Source organism: Myotis brandtii, unplaced genomic scaffold (genome assembly GCF_000412655.1).
Source record: "Myotis brandtii unplaced genomic scaffold, ASM41265v1 scaffold57, whole genome shotgun sequence".
In the NCBI taxonomy this organism is placed as follows: domain Eukaryota; kingdom Metazoa; phylum Chordata; class Mammalia; order Chiroptera; family Vespertilionidae; genus Myotis; species Myotis brandtii.
The window spans coordinates 629,753-635,692 of NW_005370133.1; the positions used below are offsets into that span (position 1 = coordinate 629,753).

Sequence of the window (5,940 nt, forward strand, 5' to 3'; positions counted from 1 at the left end):
GCTGCACAGCTGTCCACCTGGCCTCTGCCTGACCTGCTCGGGTTCCTTGTTGGCAAGACCGGTGTCTTCAGTCCTGGTCAGTGGAGCTCAATCCCCAGTAACGTTTTGAAAAATGCTGCGCAGAAAATGCTTCTCTTTCTGTAGTTCTGGCCTGTCTGAAATCTCTCTATTCTACAGTCACCCTTGATTAATAGTGTAGCGGAGCACAGAATCCCGGTTGGAAATTGTTTTCATTCGGGGTTTTAAGACTTTTGCTGTTCATCCTCCTGTGCTGCTCTGAGGAATCCAATGGCATTTTGATCCATATCGCAGTACGGGGCTTTGCTTCTTTCTCTCCTTCTCTTCCTCCCCCTCCTTTTAGGCTCCCTCCTTGGGGAGGGTCTCTGGTTCATCCTTACACTGGGCATCAGTGAGCCCTGGCAAGCTGGATGCTTGCATCCTTCTGTTTTGAAAATTTTCTTACGATATTTCTTTGATAACTTCCTTCATTTACAGTAAAACCTCAATATTACGGACTAAGTCAGGTGAGGGGATGCTCATTAAAGTCCAAAGTCCGTTATATCATAAAGTGAGTTTTCCGAATGCACATCTTAAAAAATTGGCAGATTAGTTTACCTGTTTTTACTCATGTAGACAAATTTGTGTAACTAAAATTAAGTCTGTCTGAAAAGTTTCATTTCAAAGAAAAGTCTTCTATGTGAATTGCAGCAATTTTAAATTTATACTGACTAGGTCTAGTAAGTGCGTGCCTTCACCAGTCACTCCATGACAATAAATGCACACGGCTGGGGCGTGGCTTAACACACGTGGGAACATGGGCCGGCACGCGTTAAAACTGCTGCAGAAGGTCACGCCAGAGAGGACAGAACCCATTACCACGCACCAATTACCACTTGAGACTCGGTGTGATCACGTGCTAATTAGCCGAATGTTGTTTACAAGCGGTGGCCCTGAATTTAAATATGCAGACCGTTGTGGATATGTAATACTTATGTAGGCAGAATTACTACAATGTCTTTTCTAACATATGGCCTATTCGCTAAAATTTGTTTAAAAGTAACAGTGAATTAGTAACCAAAAATAAGCTGTTAATTATAAGCAATTCTTGGTTAAAAGCATTTTAAAAGTAACAGGGTGTTAATTTTCACATATGACATACAGACCAGAAATTCTGTCCAATAAATACGAAGTCCGCAAAATCGAGGGTTTACTGGGTGCTGTTTCTGGAACTTCTGTCAGATATGCTGACTCCCAGGATGGACCCTCAGTCCTTACCTATCATTTCTTGTTCTCTATCTCCTTTTGTTGCTCTGAGAGGTTTCCTGGCTGTTACCTTCACACCTGTCGCCGTTTGTTGTCTTGTTGACTCGATGGCTTCAGTTTCACTCAGCTGCCTGCCTGCCCTGCTTCTCCAGGTTCTTCTGTCTGTTCCTGAGGGTCCTTCCAGGTACTAGTACCCAATGGGAAGCCGTGGGCCTTGGCGCTCGGGGGCACGGCTTGTTGACTGTGGGCTTCGCCTGGGTGACCGGGTAGCAAGCCCACTTTGGGGGAGGCTCCCAACGCCCGTTTCCAGAGGCCTGTTACTCAGAGGCTCTCCGTCCTTCGTGCTGTGGGGCCCAGCTGCTCGGGTCTCCGAGTCAGTCCCTCTGATTCTGTGCCTGGAGAAGGTGCACCACCTCCTGGCCTCCTGGGAGGGGTCAGGGAGAGGGAGGGGTTGGGAAGGGGCACCAGGGCATCTGTCAGCTCCCACGCTGACTTCCCACCGGCCCCTTCTTTCTAATCCACTCCCGCCCTCACCTTCCTTAACATCTGGTGTCTGAGTCCTGAGCATGTCTGGGCTCCGTGGGAGACCCTGCTCACATCTGGCAATTCGCCTCCACAGACACGGAGCCACTCCGCCCACTAGGTCAGCCCCTCTCCCCCCGGCTCCTCTCTTGTTCTCGTGGTCACTGTTAGTTCTGTCCTGTCACCTTAATGGAGTTCCAGGAGGAGATGAAGTCAGTGCTTATGTCCGCCTCTCTCTACCCTTCCAGTTAGACTTCGCTCACGTCAGGCGACCTGGGGGAGCCAAGGAAACATCATCCTCATTACAACAGCTAATACTTTCCGGCCTCGCTCCATTCCAAGAGCCCTGTGTCACTCTCATAGGATTCTTGCTACCACCCTGCGAGGGCAGACACAGATGGGGAACTGGGCTCAGATCTGGGGTGACTTGCCCAAGGTCACCCATCAAGACCATCCAAATTCCTCAGCCCGAGTCAGAGCCTGGGTGGTCCTGGCCCTGACCTCTCGGCCTCCCTCCCTCCCACCCAGCCCGCTGCCTGGGGTTGAGCTGCCTCAGGGCTCCGCTCACCGATGATCCAGGATCCCATCAGCCCTCGTCTGCAAAAGCACCTTTCCATGGTGCTTCTTTGTGGTGTCTCTAGACCTAAAACCCTTTCCACGAATTATTTTGGTTTGCAGAGAAGGTTTGCCTCAGCCTGGGCCTGAGAATGCTCACCCTTTCCGGCCATATCTTCTTTTTAACTCTAGGAGGGCCGGGGTTTTTTGTTTGTTATAAATAATTGGTGCCTAACCTGTTAGTTTCCTGAGTCTGAGGTGAGAAAGCTGGCCCAGCGAGGGAGAGGGTTGCAGACCAATGAGGGACCGGTGACGGTGGGAGAAATAACAGATTAGCCACTTGGTGCTGCAGCCAAGACAGTCGCTCAGCCTGCACGGACTCTGTCCCGGAAGGACAGAGGCAGCCACAGACTCTCCATTTCTTACGGTAAAGCAATGGCTTTGCTGAGCACCTGAGCTCCCGGCACACCCCCAGCACCTGCAGCACCTGCAGCTCCCGCAGCTCCCTCGCCCTGTCCTGGCAAACTGACCCCACAGAGAAGCCTTTATTTAGCCCCAGTGGCGTGCCAGGCCCTGTGCTGGGCACTGAGGACCCAGGCCACCAACACGGTCCCTGCTGTGACCAGGCCGTCACTGCAAAGGTGAACCCGGGCCTCAGACCTGCTGGGCTGAGCTCCGTGCCCATCCCGGCTGCCAGGCCAGCGAGACAGCCCCAGCCTGGCCACACTGGGAGTGCGTCAGTTCACGTTTCAAACAAACACAAAAGTACAGAGACCAGCATAACAAACCCAAGGAGAGTACAACGGACCCATCTTCCAGGTTCAGCATCTTCATGGCCAGGCGAGGCCTCTTCCCATCCCTCGGCACCCCCACCCGCTCTCCCTCCGAGTGAAGTGAAGCTGGCTGGCTGCTCCAGGTCCCTGCTCTGCCCTGGAAATCGCCCAAGGACCCAAGTCCAATACCAGGCCCCACACTCCCTGGCCCTGCGGGGGCTCAGGCAGCCACCCCCTGAACAGATAACAGATAGAGCACATCTCCTTGGTGCAAAGCCAGCTCAGGGCGGCCTGGCGGCCCTGTCCCTGCGGGCCTCTCGCTGGCCCTCCTGCAGGGTCGCGTTGAACCACACGCCTGCCCCCCACCCCTGGAATAATTGGAAGAGCTGGGCTCTGCAGACGCAGGGCTGACAGGGCCGGCAATTCCTTCCTGGTTCATGTTCCACTTGCATTTCCTCCCAGAGACAGGACCACTGAGAACCTGTAGACCCCTGGCAGGGCTGGGGCCCAGGCGAGTATATACACCGGGACTTGTGAAAGCATAACGTCCCCTCTGGACGGAGGAGAGGGGTACGAGCCAGAACTCCTAGGCCAGCCTTGGTCCTGTGATGCAGACCAGCGGGGCGAGGCGGGCACTGGCACCCCCGCTGCCCTGGATTCCCGCTCCGCCCTGACTCTCTGGTGGCTTCGGGCGAGTCACCTCCCTGGGCCTCAGTTCTTCCCTCTGCGCGGTGGGTGATCGCACTTACCTGGCAGGTGTGACAACATCACATGCGCCTGTAGGCGTCGTCAGCATGGGCTGCAGAAGGTACGGACAGGCTGCACCGAGTGTGGCCAGGTGCCGGGGGCCTGGGTTCCCCACTCTGGTCACTGCCCGGCCCTGTCACTGTCCTGTCTCATCTGGAAACCAGGGCTGGATGGGGTGAACAGCTCACAGTGTTGGCGGGGCCCGGCGGTGCACGAGGTGCTGTGCAGACCATCCTTGTCTCCCTGCTCCTCTCTCCTGCCCACTGAGGTATTGAACAAACAGGCATTGAGCGCCTGCTGTGTGCAGTCAGTGTGAGGACAGATCAGGACCTGCCTTCACGGGAGTATGTCCCCATCGTTCCCTCCCCAGCAGGGGGCCGGGGGGGCGTCCTCAGGCATGAATCTGCCGTGCCACCCCCACTGCCCCCTCACCTGGCACCCCATTCTCCATGGGCTTCCTCACCTGTGAAGTGAGGGGTGGCCTCCGTGGGCCCTCTGAGCCCCCACGGTCTAGGTCAGGGTGGAGGAGGGAGTAAACACCAGGGCCAGAGGGAGAGAGACTTGGGAGGCAGAGGGAGTCCCCGGAGGGCAGACCCACGTGTGGGGAGTCCCTGGGCCCTGGGCCCGGCCGCGAAGGGCAGAAGCAGAGTCCTAACACGCGTTCACCCTGAGACCCGTGGCAGGTGGAACTCAGGGAGAGGAGGGGTGGCCCTGCCCCAAGGCCTCTCCCACCAGCACTTCTAGGGCTCCCCCCTCCGCCCTCGCGGCCCCCACTACATGCTCTGTGTCGCCTTGGGGACAGCACTGACCCCTCTGGGCCACAGAGAATTAGGGAGACCGAGCAAGGAGGCAGCAGAGAGGAGAGTAAGGGGAGACAGAAAGAGGTCCTTCTCTTGGGTCAGACCTTGAAGCTTAAAGAGGGCAAGAGAGGGAGAAAATGGAGGGAAAAGAGGCAACAGGAATGAACTGGGAGGGCGGAGAGAGGGAGGAAGGGGAGAACTGGGAGGGACAACAGGGCAGCAGCAGAGAAATGGTGAGACAGAGGCAGGGAGGGTGCAAGGCAGAGAGAACTGCGGGGACGAGGGGCCCCAGTGAGGGAAGGCAGAGAGGGGCAGGAGACGGGAGGAGGGATGGGGGAGACAGGGAAACGGGGACAGACAGGCCGTGGGGAGACGGCCCCTCCAGCCTGGATGGACTCAGGCTGGGCTGAGGGCCGCCCGGAGAGGCGGGCTTGGAAGGGCGGCATGGTCACCTGGTCGCCTGGGCACTGAGCCTGCTCCTGGGCCTCCTGGGAAGACCCCGGGCAGACTGAGCTCCATGGCCCTACAGGCCCCGCAGGCCCCCAGCCTTGGCCAACTCCCAGGAGCTCTCCAGGGGAAATGCCCCGACCCCTGACCCCCAGCCCTCTCAGCCAGGCCTCCTGCCGACCAGGAGCAGCAGTCACCGTGCCCCTGCCGGCATGGCTCCTGCCGCAGCGCCCCTGGCAGTGGCCAGGCTCAGGAGGGCTGCGGGGTTCTCTGAATAATGGACGAAGAAAGCCCCGGCTGGGACGGAGCGGTCCCATCTCTCAGGGGTCCTACCCCCGGGGCCCTCCGCTGCTGAGCTCGCCTGCACGAGGAGGGAGACCCGTGGGCGTCAGAGCGTCAGGGCAGGGGCCCAGAGTAAGCCGAGAGGAGGAGCGAGGCTGGGACCCCAGCAGGGGAGGGGCACAACCACGTTTAGGGGGAGGATGGAAGCTACGCTGGGGCTCCAGGCTGGGCGCCGCCTCCATCTCCAACTGGCCCGGCTGTGTTTCCCTCGGTCTCTTTGTTTCTCTTTGCCTTTGTCTCCTTTTCTCCTTTTCTCTGTCTCTGAAATTAAATGGGATCCAACTGCTGGCTCCCTGTGTGTTCTGCTCATGGCTCAGCCCTTTTCATTATAACTAGAAATATGTCCTCATTGTACAGCTTAATTCTGCTTATCTGGAGTGGATTAAGTGCTTACAATGACATGCAGCATTGAGTCCTGAGCATCCCTGTTAAAGGAATTTTGCCACAACCTAATTAGTTCCATAAAACCAGTGGGGGATGGGATGGGACGG

The 5,940-nt window shown here is 57.1% G+C and overlaps 1 long non-coding RNA gene across 1 annotated transcript in view; it reads left to right on the forward strand.

Moving 5' to 3' along the window:
• Positions 1–41: 41 nt before the first annotated feature.
• Positions 42–5,940, forward strand: part of LOC106728222 — a 7,180-nt gene continuing 1,281 nt past the window's right edge. The window contains exon 1 of the long non-coding RNA XR_001364500.1: positions 42–1,173. This is a non-coding gene — a long non-coding RNA (uncharacterized LOC106728222). The remainder of the gene's footprint in view (positions 1,174–5,940) is intronic.